At 44.0% G+C, this 12053-nt stretch overlaps 1 protein-coding gene across 1 annotated transcript in view; it reads right to left on the bottom strand.

Annotated features, from left to right (window-relative positions):
- The window catches only part of NCAN (neurocan), a 55966-nt gene that overhangs the window by 17140 nt on the left and 26773 nt on the right, over positions 1-12053 (bottom strand). The gene's annotated exons all lie outside the window — the stretch shown is intronic.

The raw sequence follows: 12053 nt of genomic DNA, 5'->3' as shown, positions 1-12053 counted from the left end.
GAAGAGCACCCCCATTCCTATTCCCCAAATTCCCACCTTCCCTTTGTGTTTGGTACTCCTCTGTTCCTCTAAGGATTAGTTTCCCAACTGTGTCTTCCTTGGATTCCAGGAAACAAAATTCTCATCACCATAAATGATAATATACTGTCATCTAAATTGGAATTTTAAAGGTTTCAAAGCCCTCAAAAGAGGTTATCTCACCATAGCTCCCCTACTACCCTACAAGGAAGGGTATTGCAGTGATTGTTATGTCCATTTTATAGATGGGGAAAATGGAGGCAGGCTTCAGGGTCACTACTGTTTTTACTGTACTACGCTACTTCTCTTGGGAATGTTAATAGGGAATGTTAACATTCTCTTGGGAATGTTAACAATTAAACCAATGTTAATGGTTTTTTTCAGCCCTCTCTCACCCCAGCCGGCCCTCAGGCAATCAGGTACCTAGCACCCTGTTCCCTAGTAATCTTTTGAGAAAAAGGTAGTTAAAAACTATCACGACCCTGCAAATTGACTTTGCAGGAGGAAATGTCCCTTCCTTTGGGATGACTGCTGGACATGTATACGGCCCCACTGGGCTGTGTCTGTCTGCACAATCACAGGCCTGTGGCCAAGGGATCATGACTATAAGTCATTCTAGATGGGACCAGGCCTCTCTCTGGGGGGTGGCAGAAGGTGACGACCCATCCTGGGTGAGGTGGGTTTAGGGAGAGCTGTCACAGGCAGTCATGATCTCACACACACACACACACACACACACACACACACACACACACACACACACACACACACACCCCATCCGTCTGTCACCTGGGCACTTACACAATAACACCTAGCCCAACAGGTCAGGGGGCCCTTAGAACAGAGAATGTTAGGGTTCAGAGGAGGCTTACCACATAATCTTACAATGTAGAGCTGAAAGAGGCCTGCACAAAAAGAGTATTAGAATTAGGGTCCTTTTCTCTCCCAGCTCTGTCTGAGGGAAAGTCTGGGTGATGGCGGAATGAGGCAGGAATCCTAATCTAGCCCTTCAAAGGTAGTTTTGGACTCCTTCCTCAGTTTCTCTGTTTTGCTCCTTGACTCTTCTTTCCCATACATCTGGTCCTGTCTTCTCACCTCCCCTTTTCCCCTTCCTTCTCCACAGTCTGTCCAGCATGGATAGACAGCTCCTTCCCCACACCAATTCAATGGCCTGCTCTCTCACTGCCCGCTCAATCCGATTTCCCAGTGCTGCCTCTCTTTCTGCAGGAGGTGCAGACCCCACAGATGCCTCAGCAGATGGCATGAGCCTGGGCATCAATTACTCCTTCCCTAATTAGTTGACTGACTTTAAGCCATCTCTCCCCCGGTGGGGATCAGCATCCTGGCCTGGCCCAAAGAGCACAGAGGCAGAAGAGAGGAAGGAGGAACCCAGCCCCCAACAGCTTAGTTCCTTCATGTTAGGGAGACATATTTGTCTAGCACTTTTGGACTGAGCAGGGAAAAAGATGAACTGTGCACTCACAGAAAGAAGGGCTGAGATCACTGTGGCCCCCCAGAACCCTCTCCTGGGACAAGCCAAACTCTGAGCTTGTCCGCCCTCCTTAGGGCAGGGCCCTACTCTCCTGCTGTCAGCATAGGGGTGTGTGGGACATAAGGCAGATCTGACCCCCACAGCCCAGAGGAGCAGACAGAGGTTCAGAAGGTTCTGCAACTTGCCCAGGGCCCTTTCCTCTCAGCCAAGAACACAGTCTCTCCTTTTGGCCAGTTACTATGATAAAAGGGCGAAGACTGTGAAGGAAAGAGATTCCAAAGTCAGACATGCTCAGCCTGGTCCCTCTTAGCCAGGGATTCAGAGGCTGTGAATTCAGAGATCAGAGGAATGATAGCTAGGAAGAGACAGTGGGTGACCAAGGGCAATCTACCAGCTGTGCCCCCCAGCTCCCATCTGCAGAGAAATAGAGGGGAACATGGAGGTTCTTCAGGCTTTTCCTGATCCCCTAATTTGGGATATGGCTAGATAGTGATGGTGCTAGCTGGCATTTGCATGACACTTTAAGCTTTCCAAAGCTGATTTCTTGTTATTTGATCTCCACAACAATCCTAGGAGTTAGGTGCTATTATTATAATACCCATTTTATAGAGGAGGAAACTGAGGTTGAGAGAGGTTAAGTGACTTCTATAGGTTCACACAACCGGTGTGAGGTAGAATTTGAACTCAGGTCTTCCTGATTCCCCTTAGAGTCCCCTAGACCCATAGGCCTGTGTTATTGTGTAACTGCCTGGGTGTCAGGGTGATGGTATGAAGCTGTGACTGTGAACAGGAAAAGCTGGAGGTCGGACCGAACAATTGGCTGCATGTTTTTCAGATTGAGAGTGTGTATGACCAACCCTCCATGTTACTGTATGTCCATGTGTATCGTGGCTCAAAGGGACCCGGAAGTGAATTTCATGAGATCCTATGATAATCTAGCCCAATTCCTTCTTTTCTTAAATGAGGGACCTGAAGGTCAGGAGGACAAGAGACTTGCTCAAGGTCCCATAGGGAGGAAGGATTCAAACCCAGATCCTCAGCCTCTGGATTTAGTGACTTTTCCAAGACACCATATTGTCCTCCATTTCTGGCCAAAGATAACTCTAGGGCAAGAATTCTTATTCTGGATTTGCTTTTTCTTTTTTTAACTTCAGTATAATTGGTTTCCTTTGTAATCCTCAGGATTTTGGTTTGTACATTTAAAAACATAGCTCTCAAATTGCTTACGGCCTCAGGGAGGGGGAAGGTGAGGAAGGGAAGGAGAAAATTTGGAACTCAAAATTTTCAAAAATAAATGTTAAAAATTGTCTTTACATATAACGGAGAAAAAGAAAATAAAACCCATAATTCTGAGAAGAGGACCACAGGCTTCTTGGGACCGACTGCCCTTGGGGTCCAAGACACAGGAAAAGGTCTAGAGCCCCCACTCTAGGGACACAGGCCGCTTGGAGAAGCAGCACGCTGGAGAGTGTTGTGTTCTGAGGGCCTGGTGCTCACACACACACAGTTGTCCAAACGTGTGCGTAGCCAAGTCTGGTCTGCGTCTGGCAAGCCTGGGCTCCCGTGGGCGGCTCAAGGAGCCACCCTCTCTCACCTGCCCACGGAACTGCAGTGACTCAGGCGCTCTTTCCAGCACTCAATACTATTTTCAAATTCATTTGCATTTCTGCCAGGAGAGACTGTCTGCAGCTCCGCAGTTGCTTCACACCCCTCCCCCATCCCCCATTCTATCCCACCAGCAATGAGGCCAAGAGACTGTTTCTTCCTGCCTGCTTCTCCATGGCTTAGCAGGGAGACCAGAGGTACTAGAGTGGTAGATCTGAGATCCTCTTTCTGCCCTGACATTCCATGTTCTATGTTCTAGCTCTGACATTCTATATGCTAAGGACTCTCCCATCTCTCACATTCTGTGTTCTAAGGTTCCACCTTGCTTTGACAGTCTATATATATTAATGACCCTCCTAGCTCTCACATTCTATGTTCTAAATTCCCTCCCATCTCTGACATTCTGTGTTCTAGGGTCCCTCCCAGTTCTAACATTCTAAGTTCTCCTTACTAAAGTTCATCCCTCTATCTGAGCCTTTGATTGGACTCCTTCCTACCTCTTCAAGGGTCTTATTCCAGACTTCTGCAGTTTTTGCCACGGTTGACCACTCCCTTCCAATAGATACACTCTCATTCCCTGGCTTCGCGGACACCACATTCTCCTACCTCTCCAATTCCCATCCGTCCCTATGTTTTGCAAAGATCTGCCCTGGGCCTCTCCTTTCCATACTTTCTCCTTTGGCAATCTCATTCATTCCCATGGACCAACATCTCTTTCCCAGTTGACTCCCTAATCTCGATCTTCCTTCTCAGGTGAGTTCCAGACTCACATGTCCAACTACCTTCAAGAATTGGCTACACAGATGTACCAACAGCACCTCAAACTCAGCTTGTCCCAAACTGAGATCATGACCTTTATCCTTAGACCTACTCTTCCTTTCAATCTGACAGTTTTTGTCAGTAGCACCCCTCCCCTCATTCAACTAGTCTCCTATGTTTATAACTTTAGAGTTATCTTTATTCACCCTCCATCACCTTGAGCAAGCCACTTAACTTGTCTGGGCTTCACTTTCCTCTTCCGTAAAACAATGGTTTTAGATAAATGTTTCTTCTAAATTCCCTCCCAGTTCAAAATCTGTGATCAATGTGCATTCATGGTCCATCAGTGCTAAGCCATAGCATTTATTAAGAACAGCTGGAAGTGTAGTGGATAGAATGCTGGGCCCAGAGTCAGGAGGACCTGAGTGCAAATGTGACCTCAGACACTTACTAGTTATCTGACCCTGTGAGAGTCACTTAACCCCAATAACTTCCAAAACAACAGTGACAAAGAGCCTATGGGTGGCAGAGCTCTATGCTCATCCTGGAAAAGATGCAAAATTTAGCTAAGATGCAATTCCTGCTCTTACTGAGAGTATGGGCTAGTAAAAAGTAAGGCAGATAGTTAGTTATATTATAGCATAGGACTAATAAGTTCATTAGAGAGTTACAAAACAAAGTGCTATGTGAAGTTTGAAAAAGGGAAAGCAGGGAAAACTCCTTAGAGAGGTAGATTTTTGTGTTGGTTTTTAAATGAAAGTTGGGCAAAGTTGGGGAAAAGGGACACTAGAAATCTGGGGAATAGCCTGAGCAGAAGCACGGGAGTCTGGGAATGCACAGCATGTTTGGGGGTTTTTATTTTCGGGAGCGGAAGTATCATAAATTTGTATGGTTTGGTTGTAGCAAAGAGTGTGTACAGGGGAATCATTATTCCTGATAATCATAAGGCTAAGATAATCCATTTTAATTGAGGGGATGCCCATCAGTTGGGGAATGACTGAACAAGTTGTGGTATAGAAATGTAAAGGAATACTATTTTTCCATAAGAAATGATGAGCAGGCAGATTTCCAAAAAACCTGGAAAGACTTCCATGAACTGATGCTAAATGAAATGAGCAGAACCAGGAGAACATTGTACTCAGTAACAGCAAAATTGTTTGATGACTGACTTCGTTAGACATAGCCAGGGGTAGGGAACCTGAGGCCTGGAGGTCATATGAGCCCCTCTAGATCCTCAAGTGTGGCCCTTTGACTGAATCCAAACTTCACAGAACAAATGTCCTTAATAAAAGCATTTGTTCTGTAAAACTTGGACTCAGTCGAAAGGCTGCACCGAAGGACCTAGAAGGCCACATGTGGCCTTGAGGCCACAGGCTTCCCACCCCTGACTTAGCTCTTCTCAGCAATACAACATTCCAAGATAATTCCCAAAAGACTCATTATGGAAAATGTTATCCACATTCAAAGAAAGAACTATGAAGTCAGAATGTAGATTGAAGAATACTATTTTCACTTTTTTTTGTTTTTTCTCTCTCATATCTTTTCCCTTTTATTCTGATCCTTTTTTCACAATATGACTAAGGTGGAAATATATTTAATATGATGTACATGTATAACCAATATCATATTGCTTGCTATCTTGAGGATGGGGAGAGGGAGAAAAATTTGGAGATTAAAATCTTATAAAAGTGAATGTTGAAAATTATCTTTACATATAATTGGAAAAAATACTGTTAATCAAGGGGAAAAACAAAAAAAGATAATTCATTTTAGAGGGTCTTGAATGCAAAGAGTTTGACTTTTACTCAGAGGCAATAGGGAGCCACAGAAAATTTTTCAGTGCAGGAATGATGTAACTTGAATTATGAACTGAAACAAAATCCCTTACAGCAGGATGGAGGATTAGGTAGAGGGGGAAAAGAGTAGAGGTGTGGAAACTTTTATTAGGAAGCAATGGGGATGCACTGGAATGGTGTCTATGGGAATAGAAGAGAGAGAATGGATGCAAGTGGAGAGATGGGACTGATAGGACCTGGTAACTGATTGGGTGTGAGAGGGAAGGCAAAGGGAAATGTCAGTGATAACCTCAAGATTAGGGATGCCCAAGATCAAATGAATGGTAGTTTAACTGATGGAAACAGTCAAATTGGAGGAAGAACAGGTTCAGGAGGAAACAGAAAGGGCTCAGTTTTGGACATGTTGAGTTTGAGGTGCTAATGAGACATCTGAGCAGAGATGCCCTATACTATTAGTTGGAAATGTCACAAGTTCAGAACAAGAGGTTATGACTATAGACATATTGTAGATTAGGCAGTCATCAGCAGAGAGGTGGTAACTGAAGATATAGGAATGACTGTGACTGATTGCCAAGGGAGACTTTATAGAGAGAGGAAAAAAGAAGATCAAGGACAGAACTTTGGTGAATAGACACTTTAACGGGTCTGAAAAAAAGATGAAGAAACAACAGAAAGCAAGTGGTAGAGGACAGAGTCAGGAGGAGAACTAGGAGAATATACGGCTTCTAACTGTAATTTCTTTTTTTTTGGCAAACTATTTCTTCTTTCACATCATGGCTAATATGGAAATATATTTTACCTGATTACACATATATAATCTATATCCAATTGTTTACTGTCTCATGGAGAGGGGAGGGAAGGAAAAATTTGGAACTCAAAATTTTATAAAAAGGAATGTTTAAAATTGTCTTTACATGTAATTGGAAAAAATGAAATATCATTTAAAAAAAAGTTAGTGCTACTTCTGAAAGCAAAGAAGTAAACATTCAGTCATAAGGGGGGCTCATAAAAGTGTAAAAAAATTGCTGAATTATGAAGCTTGTAAAAAAGTGCATTGGATTTGCTGATGATAAGGTCACTGGTGACTTTAGAGAGAGAGTCATGTTAGTATCCTGTCAAGATACTACAACTCATCTAGTGCCTATCATAGGACTCTGAACAGAGAAGTTGCTTAATGAATGTTTGTTGAATTAGCTGAATGAAGAATTAAAGTCCTTTCTAGCACTAACTAATATTTGATGTTCTATGTTTTAAGACAATTTTTGGTTTTAACATTTGTTGTTCCATGTTTTACAATCGCTTCCAGTTCTGTTCTTCTTAATGCTATGGTTTTGAGTCAGATTAAGGCTTCCTCTTCAGACAATTCACCACCGCTGGGACCATCTCTATCCTAATTTTCTTGCCTATTGTATGTATGGAACATTTGGCCCAGCTGGTTGGCAGGAATCTTGGGCTGGGATTCCAGAGACCTAGGTCATGGACCCATTCACCCCAGGAGACTTAAGGAGGAGGGAGAAAGGAGGAGGCAGAAAGAGGAACTATCTATCTACTGACCCCTAGGGAGAATAACCTTTAGATGCTGTCAGTGCCCTGACCCACCACTGAATGATTTATTCCCAGAGCTATTATTAAGAGGAAAGTGTGACTGTCATTTCTCTGTACAAGCCTGAAGCCTGAGAGATAAAGATTGATGTGTGTGTGTGTGTGTGTGTGTGTGTGTGTGTTGGGTGAGGGGAAAGGGAAAACTTGCTTCTGTTCATGGTAGCAGAGAACATGCCGAGAAAAATGTAGTTGTCTGTAGCTTGATGGAGAAACATGCCTCCATCCCTAGTAAGCTACTAGTCCAAGAAAGTGACAAAGCCCCTCCCCTCAGGGAGTCCTGGTCTAAGAGGAAGACCCAGGCTCTGCTCTCCTGGAGTCATGTTAGATGGACTAATTTAAGGAATCTCCACTCTGAGGGGGAGAAAGAGACATGGGCCCTTGGGGGCTTCAGACTCAAAGTCTGAGTGCTAGATATCATTTCTGGAGGAATATCTATTTGGACAGGAAGATACAGCCCCAGCCCTTGGTGAGCTTAAAGATTGCCACCCCCCTTCCTGGGGGGGGTGCCCTCCCTCTATCCCCCCTTGACAATCCTGAGAAAGGGATGGGAGAATGTAGGGACTAGCCTACTATGTACTAGCTTTCAAGCTTGAAATAAGATTGTACTGGAGGCTTTAATGATGATTAACTGAGCCTTCATTCTAGGTTGAGGGGGCTAGGAAGGGAGAGAACTTTACCATGCCCATCCAAGCTTAGCGCCAATATTCCCCTACGGTTGTCATGACAACAGGAAGCTGACTGCTGGCTTGAGGAGAGTGGAGGGGTGGGCTGAGCTGCGGTTTTGCCAGTCAGTTCTCTTTCCCCAAACAAGTCCTTGTCCTAAACGAGGTGAGCCATGGTCAAAGCCCTTGGACCCTTAACTGTAGGGCCCAACATCCATGGGCTCAGAGTACTGATAGTCTTGGTACTAGGAGATGACCACCACCCCTTCAGGGGCAGTGAGATGTGGAATGGGGGGGAGAAGGGGGGAGCTAGAGGGGTACTATCCATCCTATTCTGGAAATCTACTTTCCCAGAAGAAGCTAAAAGACTCCAATAACTACCAGTTTAGAGGAGGAAGCAGTTGTCTGCATGTGATGCTGGTGGGCAGAATGAGAACCAGGGGGAGGAGGGGCAAGGGAGGGGAACAAATACAGATTCAGCTTCATGCAGGGAAGAACTTTCTAACAAGCAGAGCTGTTCAAGAATAGAATGTTCAGATCACCTGGCTCGGATGAATTATTTCCCAGAACTCTGAAAGAACTGGCAGATGTGACTGCTGAGCTGATACTGGTGACCTTTGAAAGACAGTGGAGGGGTGCCACAGGACTAAAGCGGAGCAAACGTTTTGGTTTTCCAAAAGAGGAAGACAATACCATCTTCAAATTATACGCATGTCAACAAGGCATTTAACAAAGTCAGAAAAAGTTTTCAAATGGCATCAATTGTGCCTTCACTAGAGGTAATACTACCAATGTGCCTTGGGGATGAGATGGAAAGATGTGTACGAGGTGATTATACAATTACAGAGCTTTGGAAATGGACCCAAAGAGCAGTTATTAATGAGTCAAAATTAACTTGGACGCAGGTCTCTAGTGGAGTGCTGCAGGGATCTGTCCTAAGTTGTAACCACTGACTTATTTGAAGCGTGTCACTGAATGATAGATTTAGAACTGGAAGAGGCTCTAGAGGTCCTCCGGATCAGTCATTTTACAGGTGAGGGTCAGAGAAGTTTAAATGTTTTGTTCAAGTTTACATAGCTATCATAAATGGCGTGGTTATGAAATTTGCAGATGACAAAGCTGGAAAGGAGAGCTAAGGTGGTGAAAAACAGGGTCAAACAGGATCAAAAAAGATATTAAAGCTCTAGAACCATGGGCATCGCATCGTACTATAGTTCTCCAGGGGGAATTTACTGTAAGAGTCACTAGAGAGAATAACAAAGGACTGGGGCTCTTGCTTCCAGCAAATAGGGAGACTAAGGAGCATTTTACAATTAGCTGCAGAGAGTGAATGATGTTTGTCTTTTGGCCAGAGTCAAAGAGTCAAGTCAGCAAGAATTTATTAAGCACCTGCTATGTATGAGGCACTGTGCTAAACACTAAGGATACAAAGAGAGCAAAAAACAGTCCCTGATCTCAAGGAACTTGCAATATAATGGGAAAAACAACATGCAAGCAACTATGTACAAATAAGATTATAGAAGGAGTAAATTATAGATAAATTCAGAGGGAAGGCATTAAAATTAAGGACTGAGAAAGACTTTTGGTAGAAGATGGACATTAGCTGAGACTTGAAGGAAGTCAGGGAAGTCAGGAGATGGAGATGAGGAGAGAGAGCTTTCCAGGCATAGGAGAGAGCCAATTAAATGCCTGTTGTATTGTTTGAGAAGCAACACGGAGGCCATTGTCACTGGATAGTAGAGTAGGTGGAGAGGGGAGGGAGAAGACTGGAAAGGAGGAAGAAGCTAGGTTATGAAGGGATTTGAAGGCTAGAAGGTCAATAAGGAACCACTGGAATTTGTCAAACTGTGGACTACCAGGGTCAGACTTGCATTTTAGGAAGATCCATTTGACATGTGAATGGAGGAATCTGGAGAGGAGACTGGAGCCTGGAGAAGAGACTTGAGGTGGGGAGATGACCAGTGGGCTATCAGGAGTCAGCTGATGAGGATGTGTACCAGGTTGGTGGAAGAGTCAGAGGAGGAAAAAGGACATATAGGAGAGATGTTATGAAGGTAGAAATGAAAAGACTTGACAATTGATTAGATATGGGGGTGAGAGGGAAGTAATGAGGAGGACACCTAGGTTATAAGTGTAGATGACTGCCTTTCTCTTCTGAAGTCCTTGCCTTTGATTAGGACCAGTAAGGTAAACACCATTTGTGGCAATAATAGGGAAGTTAAGAAGTGGGGAGAGTATGGAGGAAAAAATAATGAGTTCAGTTTGGGGGCATCCCATTTTGTCTATAGGGTATTGGAGAATGGCAGTCAGGACAGAGGTTAGATAGAATTGGACAAAGAAATCTGAGATTCATCTGCATAGAGCTGATAGATGAAACCATGGGTGCTGATGTGATCACCCAGTCAAATGGCATGCAAAGAGAAGAGAACAGGGTCCAGGACAAAGCCTGGGAAGATGCCTATAGTTGTCAGATATGACCTAGACCAGGGGTGGGGAACCTGTGGCAGGTTCTCCATCCCTGACCTAGACTAAGATCCAACAAAGGAGACTGATAAGGAGTGGTCCAAGAGGTAAGAGGGGAACCAGGAGAAAACAGTCACACAAAACCTAGAGAGAAGAGACTATCAAGATGAGATGATTCATAGAATCAAAGGCTACAGAGAGGTCAAGAAGAATGAGAATTGAGAAAAGGCCATTGGATTTGAAGATTCAAAAATTACCAGCAACTTTGGAAAGAAGAATTTAAGCTGAATGATGAGGTCAGAAGCCAGACTATAGAAGGTTAAGAAGAAAGTTAGAAGAAAGGAAGTGGAGGTACCCATTGTAGACACCCTTCCCAGGAAGTTTAGCCACAAAAGAGAAGAAAGATATAGGAAAATAGCTTAGCAGGGATGGATCAAATGGGGGTTTCTTGAAAAAGGAGGAGACAAGAGTGGAGAGGATATGTCCATGTGGGGAGGTTTGCCTTGGCACCTCATTATGGGAGACAGGTGAATGAGGAGGTAATGGCAGAAGACATTTGAGGGGTGGAAGATGAGGAAGAAGAAGAGGGAGCTCTCTTGGAATGGCCTCACTTTCTCAGTGAAACATGCAAGGCTCTCACCTGAGTGGGGTGGGGTGGGTGAGGGAGAGTGATGGGAACTTTGAGGAAAGATTAAAGGGCTTGGGAAAGTGATGTGGGGAGTGGGATAGTGAATCAATTAGGGTGCTAAGGATTGCCTGGCCTTAGTGGAGGCCCAGTTGAGGTTAGGTAGCAGATTTGTAGTGGACCCAGTCATCATGGTTTTGTGATTTTTCTTTCCCTTTGTTTAGCACCACATAACCAAGAGTGATGGTGGCAGTAATACAGGGCTGAGGCTTGGCAGGGCAAGGTCAACAGCAAGATAAGAGGGCAAAGGACTCAAGAGAAGACTGTGTAGAGTTGAACTGATTCACTGATGGATCAAGATAGAGAATGGAGGAGAGATAGTTCAGGGTTGATGATCTGGGGTGAAGGTGTGGAGGTCCTAGTAAGGACAAAGAACAGGGTTTGGGATTACAAGACCCAGGAAGAAGTGCTCTAACAACAGATTGTGATAAGACAAGAGCTATTTCAGAGTTCATTAGCATGAAAGACAAATAATTGTTATCTATGCTCAAAGTTTAGTCTTCATCTTGAAAAAGAATGCAAAGGGGTTTGAAGAACGCCTCTCTGATTTTCAGGTGATCAGGAAGAGAATGAAGGGTTTCTATAAAAACTCAAACAAAGATTTCAGCATAAAAGCAAAGATCAAAGATGATACGGAGAGGTTGAAGGAAATCTTGTATCTAAAGATGAGAGGTGCAAGAAAATGATTCACAAAAGAAAAGGAAGAATGTCCACAGAATACTTGGAACAAATAGCTATGAGGCTGTTCCCCAAAAAGAGGGAAATGGACCCTATGAGATACTCACCCTCCAAGGAATAATTATGTGGAGCCTGAAGTGAGAGATCTGCCAGTATGGGTCTGAATATTAGTAGGGACTGGTGACTCCAGCTGAGGGATGTAGGATCATAGCTTTGGAGCTAGAAGGGACCTCATTTTACAAAAGAGGAAATGGAGGCCAAGGGAAGTTAAGTGACTTGCTTATAGTCAGTGC

The sequence above is a fragment of the Notamacropus eugenii genome, chromosome 4 (genome assembly GCF_028372415.1).
Source record: "Notamacropus eugenii isolate mMacEug1 chromosome 4, mMacEug1.pri_v2, whole genome shotgun sequence".
NCBI classification, from domain to species: Eukaryota; Metazoa; Chordata; class Mammalia; order Diprotodontia; family Macropodidae; genus Notamacropus; species Notamacropus eugenii.
This window is presented reverse-complemented; position numbering and strand designations above follow the sequence as displayed.